Source organism: Staurois parvus, unplaced genomic scaffold, assembly GCF_062004578.1.
Source record: "Staurois parvus isolate SC_StPar_1 unplaced genomic scaffold, SC_StPar_1.0 ptg001081l, whole genome shotgun sequence".
Taxonomy (NCBI): domain Eukaryota; kingdom Metazoa; phylum Chordata; class Amphibia; order Anura; family Ranidae; genus Staurois; species Staurois parvus.
This window is the reverse complement of record NW_028318877.1, coordinates 79,373-100,618: the sequence shown is the minus strand read 5'-3', so window position 1 is coordinate 100,618 and position 21,246 is coordinate 79,373. Positions and strand designations below refer to the sequence as shown.

The following is a 21,246-nucleotide window of genomic DNA, read 5'->3' as shown; positions in this document are numbered from 1 at the left end:
TTGCACAGGTGTACCGGCTCCTCCCTTTCAGTCTTGCACAGGTGTACCGGCTCCTCCCCTTCAGTCTTGCACAGGTGTACCGGCTCCTCCCCTTCAGTCTTGCACAGGTGTACCGGCTCCTCCCTTTCAGTCTTGCACAGGTGTACCGGCTCCTCCCCTTCAGTCTTGCACAGGTGTACCGGCTCCTCCCCTTCAGTCTTGCACAGGTGTACCGGCTCCTCCCCTTCAGTCTTGCACAGGTGTACCGGCTCCGCCCCTTCAGTCTTGCACAGGTGTACCGGCTCCTCCCCTTCAGTCTTGCACAGGTGTACCGGCTCCTCCCCTGGACTGAAACGTCTTCCTCTTATATCACTGCACACTGGGAGCTCCTCACAATGTGCATTAGAAGCTGCAGCTAGATAGAGCTCCGCCTCACTTCCTGGTTGGATGGCATCCAACATCCTCAATCTCTTTTCTCCCCAGCCTGACTGTCCCTAGCCACTCCCCTTTTCATTCATTGGATTTCAGTTCTTTCAAATCGCTGAAGCTCAGCATCACATGTGGGTGTTCCCTAGAATGGTCTGCAAATACAGGAATGGCCACGCCTCCAGACTGACACCCATCCATCATATATATATGAATTCCAACAACTGTAGTATCAGGACGCAACATAACAAAATCATGACTCGGGCAGAATACTGAGTTAGGGGGCCGTGATGTCTTCAGGAAGCTAGTTACAGCACCCAACTCAGCCCCTCCCACCAGCCATGATCTGTCTGCGTGGCTTAGAGAAGCTCAGGGTCCCAGTGATTTAAAAGATTTTATTAGCATATTTGTTAGGGGGAGGAAGACAAAGAGGCAAAATATGAGCAGATTAAATCTGTGCTTTAAATTAAAATAAATAAATGTAAACAAAAAAAACAAACAAAACAAAATTAAATGACTAATAATAAAATAAGTTAGATATATATATTAATTAAGACCGCCTGCGTTCAGAATTGTATGTCCACACGTGTACACGCTTCTACCATTGTATGTCCACACGTGTACACGCTTCTACCATTGTATGCGGGACCCGCCTTCATCCGGTCATTTGTACTTCTATCTTATTATATGTTATGATGACTTATTTATATTATATTCAGATTATGTTTAATATCTCTTATTATTATTATTATTATTGTTCTTTTTGTTGTTAATAATATTATTCCTAATGATAATTAGAATTATTTATACTGTGATTTCTATGGGTGACTTGTGGGCAGCAGCCGTGACTCCCTAGTGAGAGCCGCACATCATACAGCCGCAGGCAACACGTATGTATCCTCCATTACTGCATGAATGCAAAGAAGGCTGATAGCATCGAAAAGTGTGTTCCCCCCCCCCCCCCACAGCCGCCAATAATAGAATGATCCGTTCTTCATGGTTTATCTCACTGTGCCGGTATATTCTTATTCCAGGATTAGAAGTGTAATTAATTAAAAAAAAAAGTATATATATATAATTATTATAATATAAAATGTAATTATTACAGGTATATACCACCAACAATTCTCTCTCTCCTCTCTCCTTCTCCCTCTCTCTCTCTCCTTCTCCCTCTCTCTCTCTCCCTCCCTCTCTCCCCTTCTCCCCCCCCCCCCTCTCTCTCTCTCCCCTTCTCCCTCTCCCCCCCACTCTCCCTGCCTATCTCCCCCCCCTTCTCCCTCCATCTCCCTCTCTCCCCCCCTCTCTCTCTCCCCCCCTCTCTCTCTCCTTCTCCCTCTCCCCCCACTCTCCCCTTCTCCCTCCCCCCCCCACTCTCCCCCTTCTCCCCCCCTCTATCCCCTTATCCCTCCCTCTCTCTCCTCTCTCATCTCTCTCTCTCTCATCTCTCTCTCGTCTCTCTCTCTCTCTCTCTCTCTCTCATCTCTCTCTCTCTCATCTCTCTCTCGTCTCTCTCTCTCTCATCTCTCTCTCTCTCCCCCTCTCCCTCCCCCCTATCCCCTTATCCCTCTCTCTCTCTCTCTCTCTCTCATCTCTCTCTCTCGTCTCTCTCCCTCTCTCTCACCCCTCTCTCACCCCTCTCTCTCTCATCTCCCCCCCTCCTTCTCTCTTTCCCCCTCCTTCTCTCCCTCTCTCTTTCTCGCCCTCCCTCTCCCCCCTCTCCCCCTCCCCCCTCCTCTCTCCTCCCCCTCTCTCCTCCCCCTCTCTCCTCCCCCTCTCTCCCCCCTCTCTCTCCCTCTCTCTCCCCCCCTCTCTCTCCCTCTCTCCCCCCCTCTCTCTCCCTCTCTCCCCCTCCTTCTCTCTCCCTCTCTCCCCCTCCTTCTCTCTCTCCTCTCTCTTCCTCTCTCCTTCTCTCCCCCTCCTTTTCTCTCTCCTCCCCTCTCCCTCTCTCTCTCCCCCCTCTCTTTCTCCTTCTCTCTCCATCTATTTCTCTCTCTCCCCTTCTCCCCCTCTCTCTCCTTCTCTCTCTCCCATTCTCCCCCCCCCCTCTCTCATTCTCTCTCTCCCCTTCTCTCTCTCTCCCCCCCTCTCTCTCCTTCTCTCTCTCCCATTCTCTCCCCTTCTCTCTCTCCTTCTCTCTCTCTCCTTCTCCTTCTCCCCCCTCTCTCTCTCTCCTTCTCCCTCTCTCTCTCCCCCCTCTCTCACCCCCCCCTCTCCTTCTCCCTCTCTCTCTCTCTCCCTCTCCTTCTCCCTCTCTCTCTCTCTCCCTCTCTCTCCCATTCTCTCTCTCTCTCCTCTCCCCCCTCCCCCCTCTCTCTCTCCTCTCTCCTTCTCTCTCTCCTCCCTCCCCCCCCCTCTTTCTCCTTCTCTCTCTCTCTTCTCTCTCCTCTCTCCTTCTCTCTCTCTCCTTCTCTCTCTCTCTCTGTGTCTCTCTCTCTCTCTCTCTCTCTCCTTCTCTCTCTCTCTCTCCCCTTCTCTCTCTCTCTTCTCTCTCCTCTCTCCTTCTCTCTCTCCCTCCTTCTCTCTCTCCCCTTCTCTCTCTCTCCTTCTCTCTCTCTCTGTGTCTCTCTCTCTCTCTCTCCTTCTCTCTCTCTCTCTCCCCTTCTCTCTCTCTCTTCTCTCTCCTCTCTCCTTCTCTCTCTCCCTCCTTCTCTCTCTCCCCTTCTCTCTCTCTCCTTCTCTCTCTCTCTGTGTCTCTCTCTCTCTCTCTCTCCTTCTCTCTCTCTCCCCTTCTCTCTCTCCCCTTCTCTCTCTCTCCTTCTCTCTCTCTCTCTCCCCTTCTCTCTCTCCCCTTCTCTCTCTCTCCTTCTCTCTCTCTCTCTGTGTGTGTCTCTCTCTCTCTCCCCTTCTCTCTCTCTCTCTCCCTCTCTCTCTCTCTCTCTCCCATTCTCTCTCCCCCCCCCTCCCCCCCCTCTCTCTCCTCTCTCCTTCTCTCTCTCTCTCTCTCTCTCTCTCTCTCTCTCTCTCTCTCCTTCTCTCTCCCCCCCCTCTTTCTCCTTCTCTCTCTCTCTCCTCTCTCTCTCTCCTTCTCTCTCTCTCTCTCTGTGTCTCTCTCTCTCTCTCCTCTCTCTCTCTCTCTCTCCCCTTCTCTCTCTCTCCTTCTCTCTGTGTGTGTGTGTCTCTCTCTCTCCCCCTTCTCTCTCTCTCTCCTTCTCTCTCTCTGTGTGTGTGTCTCTCTCCCCTTCTCTGTCTCTCTCCCCTTCTCTGTCTCTCTCCCCTTCTCTCTCTCTCTCCCCTTCTCTCTCTCTCCTTCTCTCTCTCTCTGTGTGTCTCTCTCCCCCCTTCTCTGTCTCTCTCTCCTTCTCTCTCTCTCGTACATTCACATCAGTACCTGTACTCCTTCTCTCTGCGGCAGGAGGAGCCGCGTCGATCGCATTAGCGGCGCTGCGCACTTTTTATGTCTGCCCGTTTTGTTGAAGCGTAGCTTTAGTGTCTTCATTCAATTTACCTGCGTGGAAGAGATCTTATCGAGTTCCCGCGGTCCGCGGGGAGCCTACGTGAGTTTTCAGGATGGAAAAACTTTGAAGTAGAAAAAGAAAAAAAAAAGGCGAAAGCGCGAGTCGTTCTGAGGCGGCGAACGCCTGTGTTTCCCGACTTGGGCTGTTGCCTTGGCAACAATCAAGAGAATCAGCCAAGCTTTTCGATTGCCGGGGGAAGGTGTATTCTCCTTGTTTACTGGGAGGGGGGGGGGGGTAGGTGGCATAAGGGTGAAGATTTGCCTGGGGCATGAAGTATCCTTGCAGAACTCACAACGTGCTCTTGGAAGGCGGAGAAGCATTGATTCTCGCCCCGGGGCAGAAATTCACTTGGATAAATGCAATTAATTGAGCAGGCGACTTTCATCACCGGGGTAGAGGAGGGGGGCTGAGCGCATCTATTCCACCGAGGAATCGGCGTTTGGCAAAGTATACAATGTTTGCCGCGTCCCCGCATCAGAATGAAGACGTTACTCCCGAATCTGTCTGAATTGAGGCAATTCCATTTGGCGTGTGTACCTGGCCATGTTGGGAGACGGAACCTCAACTAGCGGAACTGATAAATGAAGATATATACAGTTGCAAGAAAAAGTATGTGAACCCCTTGGGATTCCGTGGAGTTTTGCATGAATTGGGCATAAAATGTGCTCTGAACGTCATCTAAGTCACAATAGAAGAACACAGTCTGCTGAACATAATACTACACAAACATTAGATGTTGCCATGGTTTAATTGCACATAACATGTAAACATTCACAGTGCAGGGAGGAAAAAGTATGTGAACCTTTGGACTTAATAACTGGTTGACCCTCCTTTGGCAGCAATAACCTCAACCAAACGTTTCCTGTAGTTGCAGATCAGACCTGCACAACGATCTGGAGTCATTTTGGACCACTCCTCTTCACAAAACTGTTTCAGTGTAGCAATATTCTTGGGATGTCTGGTGTGAATCGCTCTCTTAAGGTCATGCCACAGCATTTCAATCGGGTTGAGGTCAGGACTCTGACTGGGCCACTCCAGAAGGCGTATTCTGTGCTGTTGCAGCCATTGTTTTGTTGAATTACTTGTATGCTTTGGGTCATTGTCCTGTTGCATCACCCATCCTCTGCGGAGCTTCAGTTGGCGGACAGATGGTCGTACGTTTTCCTGCAAAATGTCTTGATAAACTCTGGAATTCATTTTCCCATCAATGACAACAATCCGTCCAGGCCCTGAGGCAGCAAAGCAGCCCCAAACCATGATGCTCCCTCCGCCATGTTTCACAGTGGGGATGAGGTTTTGATGTTGGTGTGCTGTGCCTTTTTTTCTCCACACATAGTGTTGTGTGTTCTTCCCAAACAACTCAATCTTGGTTTCATCTGTCCGCAGTATATTCTGCCAGTAGTGCTGTGGAACATCCAGGTGCTCTTTTGCAAACTTCAAACGTGCTACAATATTCTTTTTGGACAGCAATGGCTTCCTCCGTGGTGTCCTCCCATGTACTCCATTCTTGTTTAATGTTTTCCTTATTGTAGATGTGTCAACAAAAATGTTAGCATGTGCCAGAGATTTCTGTAGGTCTTTAGCTGACACTCTGGGATTCTACTTTACCTCATGCAGCATTCTGCGCTGTGCTCTTGCAGTCATTTTTACAGGACGACCACGCCTAGGGAGAGTAGCAACAGTGCTAAACTTTCTCCATTTGTAGACAGTCTGTCTTACCATGGACACATGAACCTCAAGGCTTTTGGAGATACTTTTGTAACCCTTTCCAGCTTCATGCAAGTCAACAATTCTTGATGGTAGGTCTTCTGAGAGCTCTTTTCTGCGAGGCATGGTTCACATCAGACCGTGCTTCTTGAAACCAGTAAACCCAAAACAGGTGTGTGTTTTTTAAGGGCAGGACAGCTGTCAGCAACACATCCAATATCATCACACTGATTGGAGTCAAGGTTGGCTCACTCCTGGCTCCAATTAGCTCTGGGAGAAGTCATTAAGCTAGGGCCTCACATACTTTTTCCTCCCTGCACTGTGAATGTTTACATGTTATGTGCAATTAAACCATGGCAACATCTAATGTTTGTGTAGTATTATGTTCAGCAGACTGTGTTCTTCTATTGTTGTGACTTAGATGACGTTCAGAGCACATTTTATGCCCAATTCATGCAAAACTTTACGTAATCCCAAGGGGTTCACATACTTTTTCTTGCAACTGTAGATAATTCACCGCCAAGAACATGATGAAGGTTTAGGACACAGGGCCTCCAGAGTTTTTGTGAGGGCCACATCCTATATTCGGATAAATCAGTTTTATATATGACGGCATAAAATGTAAACGCAATTTAAATGAATGCAGCTGTGGCGGTCACTTTGTGGCTTTGAAACGTTGCTGGTTTCTGTTGGAGACATTAAAGTGTCCTATCCATCTGAATGTGGCGTACTGGTGTCTTGGAATGCCCTTTACATCCGGGTCCCCACCCAGATCAGTGCCATTGTTAAAGTCCCCCCTTACATCAGTATCCCCATCAAGCAGCTGTACAGTGAGGAATCCCAAGACCATGGTTGGGTACATGCAGCTGCACGGTGGGAATCCCAAATTCACAGTTGGGTACGTGCAGCTGTATGGTGGAGAATCCACAGCCTGAGGTTGGGTACATGCAGCTGTATGCTGAGGAATCCACAGCCCACGGTTGGGTACATGCAGCTATATGGTGGGGGATCCCAAGCCCACAGTTGGGTATTTGCAGCTGTGTTGAAGGGAATCCCAAGCCTGTGGTTGGGTACTTGCAGCTGTATGGTGAGGAATCCCAAGCCCATGTTTGGGTACTCGCAGCTTTACGGTGGGGAATCCAAAGTTCATGGTTGAGTACGTGCAGCTATACTGTGAGGTATCCCAAGCCCATTGTTGGGTACATGCAGCTGCATGGTGGGAATCCAAAATTCATGGTTGGGTACATGCAGGTGTACAGTGAGGAATCCCAAGACCATGATTGGGTACATGCAGCTGCACAATGGGCATCCCAAATTGGAATGCCAATGGTGTCTTGGAATGCCCTTTACATCCGGGTCCCCACCTACATCAGTGCCATTGTTAAAGTCCCCCCTTACATCAGTATCCCCATCAAGCAGCTGTACTGTGAGGAATCCCAAGCCCATTGTTGGGTACATGCAGCAGCATGGTGGGAATTCCAAATTCACGGTTGGGTACATGCAGCTGTACAGTGAGGAATCCCAAGACCATGGTTGGGTACATGCAGCTGCATGGTGGGAATCCCAAATTCATAGTTGGGTACATGCAGCTGTACAGTGAGGAATCCCAAGACCATGGTTGGGTACATGCAGCTGCACGGTGGGAATCCCAAATTCATGGTTGGGTACGTGCAGCTGTATGGTGGGGTCTCCACAGCCTGAGGTTGGGTACATGCAGCTGTACGCTGAGGAATCCACAGTCCATGGTTGGGTACGTGCAGCTATATGGTGGGGGATCCCAAGCCCACAGTTGGGTATTTGCAGCTGTGTGGAAGGGAATCCCAAGCCTGTGGTTGGGTACTTGCAGCTGTATGGTGAGGAATCCCAAGCCCATAGTTGGGTACTTGCAGCTTTACGGTGGGGAATCCAAAGTTCACGGTTGAGTACGTGCAGCTGTACTGTGAGGAATCTCAAGACCATGGTTTGTACATGCAGCTGCACGGTGCGAATCCCAAATTCATGGTTGGGTACATGCTGCTGTACAGTGAGGAATCCCAAGACCATGGTTGGGTACATGCAGCTGCACAGTGGGAATCCCAAATTCACGGTTCGGTACGTGCAGCTGTATGGTGGGGAATCCACAGCCTGAGGTTGGGTACATGCAGCTGTATGCTGAGGAATCCACAGCCCACGGTTGGGTACATGCAGCTATACGGTGGGGAATCCCAAGCCCACAGTTGGGTATTTGCAGCTGTACGTTGGGGAATCCAAAGCCCACGGTTGGGTACCTGCAGCTGTACAGTGGGGAATCCCAAGCCCATGGTTGGGAATGTGCAACTGTGCAGTGGGAAATTCCAAGCCCACAGTACATTGGCCTGGCACTGACAGGTTCAAGGTAAAACTTCAAGGTTTCGACCGAACCAAAACTCATCCCTACTACTGAGGTAGTTCCTAGCTCAAGAGTCAGCACTTTTGGCCTTTCTGCCTTGGGTGCTAAAGGGCTTTCAGGGTCAGTAGCTGAGATTACTTTTCCAGGTGGGATGAATGTGCTGAGATATCACATCCACCAAAATTGTTTGTGCTCATACATATCCATGGCAAAGATTATTTGTGTGCGAGTTCACGTGGCAAAACGGGTGCCAAAACTCCCACACCCAAACTGCCAAAAGCTAATGTGCTGTTTGGATGATGTTTTGGATGAGATTTTTGTACATTGCTAAAAATTTTTCACTCTTCGTCACTATGGGGGTTTCCTAACCGGCCTCAATGATACAGTCTGTGAGCTGCTGAGATCACTAAATGTAAGCTGCATACACTTGTATCCCATTTCATTGCAACGCAGATGTATGGTGGGGAATCCAAAGCCCACGGTTGGGTACCTGCAGCTGTACGGTGGGGAATCCCAAACCCTTGGTTGAGTATGTGCAGCTGTAAGGTGAGGAATCCAAAGCCCACGGTTGGGTACATGCAGCTGTACGGTGGGGAATCCATAGCCCACGGTTGGGTACCTGCAGCTGTACGGTGGGGAATCCAAAGTCCACGGTTGGGTACCTGCAGCTGTACGTTGGGGAATCCCAAACCCTTGGTTGAGTATGTGCAGCTGTACGGTGAGGAATTCCAAGCTCAGGGTTGGGTACCTGCAGCTGTACGGTGGGGAATCCATAGCCCACGGTTGGGTACCTGCAGCTGTATGGTGGGGAATCCCAGACCCTTGGTTGAGTATGTGCAGCTGTAAGGTGAGGAATTCCAGGCTCACGGTTGGGTACATGCAGCTGTACGGTGGGGAATCCATAGCCCACGGTTGGGTACCTGCAGCTGTACGGTGGGGAATCCCAAACCCTTGGTTGAGTATGTGCAGCTGTAAGGTGAGGAATTCCAAGCTCATGGTTGGGTACATGCAGCTGTACGGTGGGGAATTCCAAACTTAATGCTCAGATCCATACAAGCATGGTCAGCTATGGACTGGCAGATTTTGGGTATTGTAATGGACATAACTTTAAATTCCGAAACAGCCCATGAGATATAGTCAACTCCTTCAACAGGAACAGGAAATGCATCACCAAAGACAATTTAAAAGGAAGTCCTTCTGCTGAACTGGTCCTTTTTTGGGTTTCCTATGACCTGAGCAGATGCATTGCCTGAACCCTGGGTGAGGAAGCCTCTGTTTCTCTGGCCATCCTTTTCTTCCCCCCACCCCTTTGCCTACCTGGATCCCCTGTGAGCAGCTTGTAGGGTTGTCTGCTAGATTTCCCTCTAGAACCCCTCCTCACTATGAGAGGGAGGTGGCTTGGTTCTCCTTCTGTGTTTGGTGAAGGCCATGTCTGGAGGTGGCACACCCCCTTGACAGGGACCAGCACGGGTTCCCAGTCTGGGTGTTTGAGTGCAAGCACTCTCTGCACTGTAGGGCACTTTGTGGCAGAAGTCACACAGTAGCTGTGCTGGGTGTGTAGCTTGGCTGTGTTCTCTTTTGACCGGGTGACACCAGGCGTTAATACCTGATGGGGTAAAGTCATCTTCAGGTGCCAGAGGTTCTGGCTCCAAGCCTCGTTCTCAGCACAGGGGAAGGGCCAGCTGATGCTTTAATGGCAGGTCCATCCAGCAACGACTGTCAGGACGCTACAGGTGGAGAAGCAAATTCTGCATTTTGGACTCCTCGATGCACGTGGATACAGACGCCCAGGGGCGGACTGACAACTCATGGGGCCCCCGGGCAATAGGGAATCATGGGGCACCTGTGTCCTTGCCCAAATTAAGAAAAGCCTATAAAAAAGGTACCGGGGCATCTCATGGGGCCCCCTACTGACCCCAGGCCCTGGGGCAGTGCCCGAGTTTCCAAATGGTCAGTCCGCCCCTGCAGACGCCCTTGGAACCAGGGGGACTGAGGTAAGCTGGAGGTTGTTGTACCTACTTGCTTTCACCTAGCCTGTCACCTGGGGTCCCTTGTTGTTGTGCTTTCTGTGGCAAGGCACTGTTGGGCTCTCCTTAGAATTTCATAGAGGAACTTTAGGGTTCCTGACTATTTTCATTGAGGTCACCATTGTCCAGGTCACCCATAGAGAAGGTATGTTGACTAGAAATTTCTGCGAGATTCAAAGACGAGGTGTTTTGGAGAAAGAGTTGTCGTTATTGCTGCAAGGCGCAGCTGGCACGCCTACAGGTGCTGGATTTCCCCACCGTTGTAATAAAATGGTGACTCTATCTGGACTGGCAGTGCCAGGAATCTCTAGCCTTGTCATTGTGTTGGATGCCGGGTATACCCGTTATTGAAGGACTGAAGCCAAACTATGTTCCCAATGTGGTGCTTGGAGATGACAATTATGAGCAAACTGAAAATAAATCACATCAACAGAGATATAATGTGAAAAAGCAGCAATATAGTGAACTGTCCCAAAAAGAATCTGTGTGTCTTCAGCAAATTGACCAGTGACCACTGCAGCAAACAATCCTCCACCAGCTAGTGTGCGCACCAGGGGCGGTCTGACAACTCATGGGGCCCCTAGGCAATAGAGGATCATGGGGCCCCTGTGTCCTTGCCCAAACTCAAAAAAGCCTATGAAAAAGGTACCAGGGGCATCTCATGGGGCCCCCTACTGACTTCGGGCCCTCGGGCAGTGCCCGAGTTTCCAAATGGTTAGTCCGCCCCTGGTGCGCGCTCTCCTCTGGCTGTGACCCACAAAGGGTCTTATTGGCTTATGTAAACTCAGCCTTGCATTGTTAGGGTTAGAGGGTTCTGGTTCCAAGCCTTGTTCTCGGTGCAGGGGGAAGGGCCAGATGGTTCAAGATGGCGGCTCAAGATGCTACAGGTGGAGGAGCTAAGCATTTTGGGTTTTTCAATACAGATGCCTTTGACACCATCAGGATACAGGTAGGCTGGAGGTGGTTATACCTACCTGTTTTTGCTTAGCCGGTTGCCTGGGGCCCCTCGGTGCTGGGCTTACTGTGTCTGGGGACTGTTGGCCTCTTCCCTATCTAGAGTTTCTTAGAGGGAGTTTAGGGCTCCTGACTAATTTCATTGAGGTCACCATTGTCTTGGTATCCCATAGAGAAGCATTTCTCCATTTGCATTTAGTATTTAAAGCCATCCCAGTGATGACGTGCCGTGGCGCACGCACACCATCAGAGGGGCAACTGCAAGAACCCAGGTAGCATCTGAAGAACATGGTGGCACAGAACTCAGCCTAGGTCGGCAGATCTCTAGAGGACATCAATGGATCGCCAAGCCTGTGAGTATGTTTTCCATGCAGTACTCAGCTCAGGGGCTGACTGACAACTCATGGGGCCCCCGGGCAATAGGGGATCATGGGGCCCCTGTCTCCTTGCCCAAACTCAAAAAAGCCTATAAAAAAGGTACCAGGGGCATCTCATGGGGCCCCCTACTGACCCCGGGCCCTCAGGCAATGCCCGAGTTTCCAAATGGTCAGTCCGCCCCTGACTCAGCTATAGAAGTAACAGGCAGAACAATACGGGGGGTAGGGTGGAGTTAAGGACGGGTGACCCGGAGAAGCAAAGTGAAGTACCGGTACATCATTGCCTGCTTCCAGGTTTAGGGCATGCGCACCCCCCACCAGCACCCACTGTGGTTGTAAAGAGAGGGAGTATGACTTTAAAAATACATTTAATCTACATTGGAATGCATTTACAAATGTTAAAATTACTTCTTTGTATGTTAAAAAAATCTGAAGAATATATTTAAAAAATATATATATATTTGTAAAAATAGTTTTCATATATTTTGTAATATATAAAAAAGGCATTGCAACATGCAGTATATATGTATGTATGTGTGTGTATGTATGTATATATGTATATATATATATATATATATATATATATATATATAATATGTATATATTATAATTATGTGTATGTATATATTATAAATATGTGTGTGTGTGTATATATATATATGTATGTATATCTAAATATATATTGAATATGGCCAAAATTGTAGTATTTCAAATATATTTTTCTTCCATGTGGGGGGTGCGACTTGCCATGCGATTTGCAAGTCGTATGGAAAGCAAATTGCATGCCAAGTCACACCTGGTGTGACCAGGGAATTTTGTATTTTACCAGAGACATGTAGCAGAATACATATTGGCCTAAAGTTATGAAGAAATTAGATTTTTTTTTTTTTAAATTTTTATTGGATGTTTTATAGCAGAAATTTAAAAAAAATTAAATTAAATTTTCGGTCTTTTTTCGTGTATATTGAAAAAAGTAGAAAACCCGCAGTGGTGATCAAATACCACCAAAAGAAAGCTTTCCTTGTGTCAAAAAAAAATGATGCAGAGTTCGTTTGGGGACAGTGTCGCACAACCGCGCCATTACCAGTTAAAGTAGTGCAGTGCTGAATAGCAAAAAATGGCCTTGTCACGAAGGGGGTAAAACCTTCCGCAAAATTAGAGCAAATACAAAAAAGCAAAAAAAAAAACAATAATCCGGGACAGTCAGAGTTTTTTTTTCATCAAATGATATTAATGGGATTTTGCGTCATATAGAAAGAATGTTCTTTGGTAAAGTACGAGGGACGATATAAAAGTAGTAATGTTTATGAATAGATGGAGGATCTCCTCTGCATTCATTGCTGCCTCCTGGGAAGTGTCGGCTCACGGAAGTCGCCCTTCTTTTTTTTTTTTCTCTTTTTTTTCTCTTTTTCTTTCTCTCTCTTTTTCTTTCTCTTTTTCTTTCTCTTTCTCTTTTTCTTTCTCTTTTTTTTCTCTTTTTTTTTCTCTTTTTCTTTCTCTTTTTCTTTTTCTCTTTTTCTGTCTTTTTTTCTCTTTTTCTTTCTCTTTTTTTTCTCTTTTGCTTTCTCTTTTTTTTTCTCTTTTGCTTTCTCTTTTTTTTTCTCTTTTTTTCTTTCTTTCTCTTTTTTTTCTTTCTCTTTTTTCTCTCTTTCTCTTTTTTTTTTCTCTCTCTTTTTTTTCTCTTTTTCTTTCTCTTTTTCTTTCTCTTTTGCTTTCTCTTTTTTCTCTTTTGCTTTCTCTTTTTTTTTCTCTTTTTTTTTCTCTTTTTTTTTCTCTTTTTTTTCTCTTTTTTTCTTTCTCTTTTTTTTTCTCTTTCTTGCTTTCTCTTTTTTTTTTCTCTTTTTTTTTCTCTTTTTTTCTTTTTCTTTTTTTTTCTCTTTTTTTCTTTTTCTTTTTTTTCCTCTTTTTTGCTTTCTCTTTTTTGCTTTCTCTTTTTTGCTTTCTCTTTTTTTTTCTCTTTTTTTTCTCTTTTTTTTCTCTTTTTTTTCTCTTTTTCTTTTTCTCTTTTTCTGTCTTTTTTTCTCTTTTTCTTTCTCTTTTTTTTCTCTTTTGCTTTCTCTTTTTTTTTCTCTTTTGCTTTCTCTTTTTTTTTTCTCTTTTTTTCTTTCTTTTTTTTTTTCTCTTTTGCTCTCTCTTTTTTTTTTCTTTCTTTCTCCTTTTTTTTCTCTTTTGCTTTCTCTTTTTTTTCTTTCTCTTTTTTTCTCTCCTTTTTTTTGTTTTTTCTCTGGTTTTATTTTTCTTTTTGTGTTGGTTGCTCATGATGTTATCTGAACCAGCCTGCATCCTGATGAAATATGGACTGGCTCTGAATGTAATTGCTGAGATAAAAATGTCATTACGGAGATAGCCGTTGTTTATTTTATGCTCTCTCGGCTCTTTGGATTTTTTTTTTTTCCTGGCCCCGAGCGCACATTTCCCCAAACGGTTTGCACATGGCCAAATTTGGATCTCCCTTAATTTTGTTTATTTGTGCGCGCATCAGAAACTCTGCTAATCAAACGCCGTGATTAAATCCAGGGCTCTGCTTAATCCTGCCGCCACGGTGGTGGATCCTCTCGGCTGTAGATGTTCTCTGTGCGTTGCGATGAGGATAATTCATGGGTTGCTTCAGCCTCCTGAAGAGACCACTTCTCCACAGTTGTCCTAGCTCCCTCCTTAAGCCTCATCCTCAGGGTCACCAAGCCTACTTTATGGCCTCAAACTTCCTTCAAACCCCCCCCCCCTCCCCCACCACAGTGTCCCCCAGTCCCTGCAGGACCCTACAGTTTCTAACATTGCCCCTGAAAACCACCCAGCATCCTGGATTCTTTCCCCACAGTTGGATCCAGCTCTCACTGAACCTCAACCCCTACAAGGTCACCAAGTCTGCTGCATGGTCCCTAACCTCCCACAATGCTTTTTACCTCCTCCCCCTTGTGCCCCCCCAGCCTTCCATAATGGCCTGCATTGCTCCACAACTTCCCACTGTGCCCTTAGACCACATGTGAGCCCTCAGCACCCACAGTGCTACCCTACGCCCTACAGTGCCCCCTCACTTACCACACAGCCTCCAGCCCCCCCCCCCGCTCCCCCTTCCCAACCCCCAACAGTGTTCCCCAGCCACTGTAGGACCCTACTTTTTCCTACATTGCCCCTGAAAAGCCCCCAGACTCCTGTAGAGACCCCATCCCCAAAATTGCCCCCCCAGCAGTGCCCTTTACATTAATTGTCCCCCTCAGAGTGCCCCCTTACATCAACTGTCCCCCTCAGAGTGCCCCCTTACATCAACTGTCCCCCTCAGAGTGCCCCCTTACATCAACTGTCCCCCTCAGAGTGCCCCCTTACATCAACTGTCCCCCTCAGAGTGCCCCCTTACATCAACTGTCCCCCTCAGAGTGCCCCCTTACATCAACTGTCCCCCTCAGAGTGCCCCCTTACATCAACTGTCCCCATCAGAGTGCCCCCTTACATCAACTGTCCCATCAGAGTGCCCCCTTACATCAACTGTCCCCATCAGTGTGCCCCGTTACATCAACTGTCCCCCTCAGAGTGCCCCCTTACATCAACTGTCCTCCTCAGAGTGCCCTTTACATCAACTGTCCCCCTCAGAGTGCCCCCTTACATCAACTGTCCTCCTCAGAGTGCCCTTTACATCAACTGTCCTCCTCAGAGTGCCCTTTACATCAACTGTCCTCCTCAGAGTGCCCCCTTACATCAATTGTCCCCCTCAGAGTGCCCTTTACATCAACTGTCCCCCTCAGAGTGCCCTTTACATCAACTGTCCCCATAAGAGTGCCCCCTTACATCAACTGTCCCCATAAGAGTGCCCCCTTACATCAACTGTCCCCCTCAGAGTGCCCTTTACATCAACTGTCCCCATCAGAGTGCCCCCTTACATCAACTGTCCCCATGAGTGTGCCCCCTTACATCAACTGTCCCCATCAGAGTGCCCCTTTACATCAACTGTCCCCATCAGAGTGCCCCCTTACATCAACTGTCCCCATGAGTGTGCCCCCTTACATCAACTGTCCCCATCAGAGTGCCCCTTTACATCAACTGTTCCCATCAGAGTGCCCCCTTACATCAACTGTCCCCCTCAGAGCGCCCCCTTACATCAACTGTCCCCCTCAGAGTGCCCCCTTACATCAACTGTCCCCCTCAGAATGCCCCCTTACATCAACTGTCCCCCTCAGAGTGCCCCCTTACATCAACTGTCCCCCTCAGAGTGCCCTTTACATCAACTATCCCCCTCAGGTCTATTGGATGTGTGAATTCACTGTCAGAGGTCTGGGGGTTCACAACTAACCATCGCCCCCCTAGATCCGGGCCTCATATGTACCCTCCTGGGCCTCCAATGTCTGCTTCCTCCGGCACACTTCATCAAGTCCACGAGTGGACCCCAAGCAGCTTTCCAGATGCAATTCCTCCTGTCACGCTGCTACTAATTTCCATGTCACCTATGGGGAACTCGGGAACGCGCGATGTTGGCGGCGCCGGAACGATGGCCGGGGAATCGGCAGTAAGAGGCGTCTATAGAGCGCTGCGCGGCGGGGTCCAAGCGCGAGGACTGAAGGGCCGAGCCGAATGAATCATCAATTTGAATCGCACCTCGGGGAAGCAATTTATGAGACCTCTTAAGGGGGATACGAAGGGGAATTTGTTGTAACACACACAAGCCCCCCCGTACTTTCCTCTCTGCTGATCCCGATCCGCGGCGCATGTTACTTCCAGCGCGGCGCGCATATTTCTGCTAATGGATGGCTCTCCGTAATCAGAGCGAATGTAGCTGTTGGCTTTCATGACGGAGGTTTCGACATCGCCGTATTTACTCCCTGTTATGTGCCAGCTGTCGGCTCTTAACGGTGTTATGATGAAATACGCCGCGGAGGGGAGACCGGACATGAATAATTCATCCCAAATCTGCAGGTAATATTCAGAGCCGAGCGCAGGGGCCCCTCGCGTTGTTATCTTCATCATAGGCAAGGCCATTGAACAACACCTTCTTCATGTCACCAATAATAAACAGCAGTTGGCAACTGTCCTTTTTTTTTTTTTTTTTTCTCCAGAAAAAAAAAAAAAAAACCTTGGCTGCACTCGCTTCGTGCCTGGAAATGTCGTTCATTCTTTGGAATTTTGCAAAATGTATTTTTTTTTTTTTTGAAAGTATCCGTGAATCCCAATCAACTGGGTTGATGTCATTTTCATGCAGCTTCTTTAAAAATAATCCCTGCCATGAAGGCCATCGTTTGGGCACTTCCTGTTTCAGGGTGACAACACTCTGTCCCTGTCTCCTAATTTTACCTCTGCGTTGTCACCCTGTCACACGGGCTGTTTCAACCCACCTTACTCATGGTCCACTGTTGTCAACATTCGGATACCCATCCTGAGAGATGCTAGAGCTAGAGTCCACATAGACTGGAAGTGTCTACAAAGAGGCATGATGAAGGAAAGGGTATAAAAATGTAAAAAGTGTTTTATTAAAAAATAAAAATAAATAATAATAATAAAAAAATATATAAATATATAAAAGCAGGGGTGGACTGACCATTCAAGCACTCAGACACTGCCCGAGGGCAGGGAGTCAGTAGGGGGCCCCATAAAATGCCCCTGGTACCTTTTTATAGGCTTTTTTGAGTTTGGGCAAGGACACAGGGGCCCCATGATCCCCTATTGCCCGGGGGCCCCATGAGTTGTCAGTCCGCCCCTGAGCTGAGTACTGCATGGAAAACATACTCACAGGCTTGGCGATCCATTGATGTCCTCCTTTGGGTGTGTTTTGAGTGTGGGCAAGGACACAGGGGCCCCATGATCCCCTATTGCCCGGGGGCCCCATGAGTTGTCAGTCCGCCCCTCAGCTGAGTACTGCACGGAAAACATACTCACAGGCTTGGTGATCCATTGATGTCCTCCTTTGGGTGTGTTACACAACCTGGTGGTCTACAGACACAGGTTCACAAAACATGGCGCTCTACAGACACAAGTTCACAAAACATGGCGCTCTGTGGACACATGTTCAAAAAACATGGCTCTCTATGGACACCAGTTCACAAAACATAGCAATCTATGGACACAAGTTCACAAAACATGGTGGTCTACAGGCACAAGTTCATAAAACATAGCTCTCTATGGACACAAGTTCACAAAACATGGCGCTCTACGGATACAAGTTCACAAAACATGGCGCTCTACGGACACAAGTTCATAAAACATGGCGCTCTACGGACACAAGTTCATAAAACATGGCGTTCTATGGCCACAAGTTATCAAAACATGGCTCTCTACGGACGCAAGTTCATAAAACATGGCGCTCTATGGACACAAGTTCATAAAACATGGCGCTCTACGGACATAAGTTCATAAAACATGGCGGTCTGCAGACACAAGTTCACAAAGCATGGCGCTCTACAGACACAAGTTCACAAAACATGGTGGTCTACAGACACAGGTTCATAAAACATGGCTGTCTACGGACACAGAATCATAAAACATGGCTGTCTATGGACACAAGTTCACAAAACATGGTGGTCTACAGACACAAGTTCATAAAACATGGCGCTCTACAGACACAAGTTCACAAAACATGGCGCTCTACAGACACAAGTTCACAAAACATGGCGCTCTGTGGACACATGTTCAAAAAACATGGCTCTCTATGGACACCAGTTCACAAAACATAGCAATCTATGGACACCAGTTTACAAAACATGGCAATCTATGGACACAAGTTCACAAAACATGGTGGTCTACAGGCACAAGTTCATAAAACATAGCTCTCTATGGACACAAGTTCACAAAACATGGTGGTCTACAGGCACAAGTTCATAAAACATAGCTCTCTATGGACACAAGTTCACAAAACATGGTGGTCTACAGACACAAGTTCACAAAACATGGCGCTCTATGGACACCAGTTCACAAAACATGGCGCTCTATGGACACAAGTTCACAAAGCCTGGCTCTCTACGGACACAAGTTCACAAAACATGGTGGTCTACAGACACAGGTTTATAAAACATGGCTGTCTATGGACACAAGTTCATAAAACTTGGCTCTCTACGGACACCAGTTCACAAAACATGGTGGTCTACAGACACAAGTTCATAAAACATAGCTCTCTATGGACACAAGTTCACAAAGCATGGCTTTCTATGGACACCAGTTCACAAAACATGGCTCTCTATGGACACCAGTTCAAAAAACATGGCGGTCTATGGACAGAAGTTCAGAAAACATGGCACTCCTTGAACACACATTCCATTCCACATTTACGGGCACACAATCATAAAACGTGGCGCTCCATGGACACACATTGCATTCAGGACCACACAATCATAAAACATGGCGCTCCATGGACACACATTCCATTCACGACCACACAATCATAAGATATGGCGCTCTATGGACACAAGTTCACAAAACATGATGCTACGTGGCACTTTATGGACCCGTATCCACATAGAACTGGAAGAATGACCTGTATTTAATTATACTGTAATATATATGGGACTGTTCTGGAACGAGCACAGTTGTGCTACTTATATATAAGATATGTGGGGCTGGAGCAGCTGTGGATAGGTGGTGTTGGGTACATGACACTTGATAACATTTATGGAACTTTGAAACTTGTCACAAAATCCAAATGGATGGTGGACCGTGGGGGCTTTGTACACTGGCCTTGATGGTCCAGACTATCAGAAACACCAGATAATGTGATCTCTGCTTGGAGGAGCTGTGTACTACTGAACCTAGAAGTCCTAAAGCGTAAAGATGGCGATGGTGATACTGGCTCTTTCCAGTTTGGACTTCATACACATACAGTCCTACAGAAGGGACTTGGCCCCAGTAACATCTCTAGACAGGTACTCCAAGGCATTTCCTCCACCTTTTGTAGCTTCTGCCAGGGACTCAACTTTTAGCACACCAGAAGGCGTATCTATTGCTCGACTTTTTCAGGGGTAGCAAACCTCACTTTTCCCTTATCATAGCTGAAAAAATGGCAGATGCATTTTACAAGCCAAGGACCTACCTGAATGACCTAAAGTAAGCTGGTCTCCTTGCACATTTCATGGGTCAGCTAACTGCCAGGTTTCTTTCAGGATCTCTTCTCAGAGCCAGCATGCCCATTACACTGGGGACCACCAAGTGCCAGCTCCAGGCTTTCATTGGCATGCTCCAGCCTTCTCACACCTAGCCTTTTGACCAGCCTACACCTACATCAATGACCAACGTGGTTTCTTCTACATCTAGGGCAGAGTTTCTCAACCCTTTTTCAGTTGCAGAACCCTTTTAGTGCCAAATCTTGAGGTACCCAAGTCTAAAATGTAAATGTTCCTTCTCAATGGGAGGCCACCTCACACAGCCACCTTGATGAAACGAACTTCACATTAGAAGCCCTCTTTCGTATCAGAGGTCTCCACGTCACATCAGTTCTGCCCCGTTCTCATAAGAGTCCCCTTTCCAGGTCAGAGGCCCTCATCATATCAGATTCCCTCCTACATGTCAGAGGTCCCACCATCACATCAGTGTCCCCCATCAACAAGTACCTCCATGATAGTCTCCCTGTCACATCAGAGTCCCTCATCACCATACAGGCTCCCCCCCCAGAGAAGAGTTCTCTCATCCATCTCTGATTCAGGGCAAACTGGGTCTTGTGCTCAGGCCACCTTGACAGAGAAACACTGATCTAGGTAATTGCTCCAAACTAGGGGCGGATCATAGAGGATCATGGGGCCCCTGTGTCCTTGCCCAAACTCAAAAAAAAAATCTGAAAAAGGTACCAGGGACATCTCATGGGGCCCCCTACTGACCTCAGGCCCTCGGGCTGTGCCCGAGTTTCCAAATGGTCAGTCCGCCCCTGCTCCAAACACCTACCAATCATATTGAACCTCTTTCAAAGCCTTCAAAGAATTTCAGCTCAGCCCAACATTTCACCGTTCTGCATTCTTCCACAGTTGACTTCCTTTTTCAGGTTCCTACACTCAGAGCTGTAAAGGAAGTCAGTACTGGAAGATTGAAAGTCTGCAAGGGGAGCAGGAAGCTATAGAGCTCCCAGCATCTGTTCCTGACTCGGGGACATATTGAGGTGGGGGGGGGCAATTGCCCCCCTGGTCGCTCTGATGCCTCGCAAAAGGCCGCATTCCATTTGCTGCAGACATGCCTAAGACCTAAAGGCTTCCTGGTGAAGAGGATTATAAAGTCCCCGCCGGTGTTCTACTGAGTGCGGGATGAAGGTGAGGATAGTGTGTAGGCCATGGTGTCCAAGCAGGGGCCGGTTCCGTGGCCTGCTGGAGGTTCTCCCATGTCCAGCCCCAACCGAGCCACCCTGGCTCCTCTCTGTAGCCCCCGGCTGCCCCCTGATGACAAGTTTAAGAACCCTGGAGTCAGGGGTGGACTGACAACTCATGGGGCCTCCCATCGTGCCTCAACCTCCCACAGAGCCTATGAAAAAGCCAATGAAAGGTACCAGGGGCATCTCATGGGGCCCCCTACTGACCCCGGGCTCTTGGGCAGTGCCCGAGAGCCCGAATGGTCAGTCCGCCCCTGCCTGGAGTTAGTGCAGCGGGTGCTCTTCAGCCCGATTCGCTCAGTGAGCAGAGAGAAGCTGGAGTAAAGCTTCAGCCTGGGATGGAGGTCAGGAGAGGGCAGGGAAGTGGGAAAGCTGGAAGGGTCCAAGTTGCTGCACCATGGGCCTCTGGGTTGTACTTGCCCCCTGGGCCAAAGGTTGCCAGGCAGCAACCGGTGCAACTTTGGTTGAGGTCTGAATGGGGTCATATCTCCACTCAAGACCACCAGCCCAACACTTGTACTGACCCTCTGGGCAAATGCACCCCCGTTTCCCATCCCAGACATTCCCCTCACACATTGGGGGAACATTCAAGAGTAGCATAAAAGCGGCCAAATTCTGCTTTTCGTGAATTTTGTTCGGAAATACGAGGGACGTGAATATTTGGAAATGCAAATAAGAAAGCCGAGTG

The 21,246-nt window shown here is 48.0% G+C and overlaps 1 protein-coding gene across 3 annotated transcripts in view; it reads left to right on the top strand.

Annotated features, from left to right (window-relative positions):
- LOC149440455 (semaphorin-3F-like) overlaps positions 1 to 21,246 on the top strand; it is a 143,840-nt gene that overhangs the window by 67,867 nt on the left and 54,727 nt on the right. The window contains exon 1 of one of the 3 annotated variants that reach the window (XM_089658592.1): positions 15,769 to 16,198. The exons of the other annotated variants lie outside the window; for them this stretch is intronic. The gene's annotated coding sequence lies outside the window, so the exon portion shown is untranslated. Of the gene's footprint in view, positions 1 to 15,768; positions 16,199 to 21,246 lie in introns of those variants that run through there. 3 annotated transcript variants of the gene reach the window in all.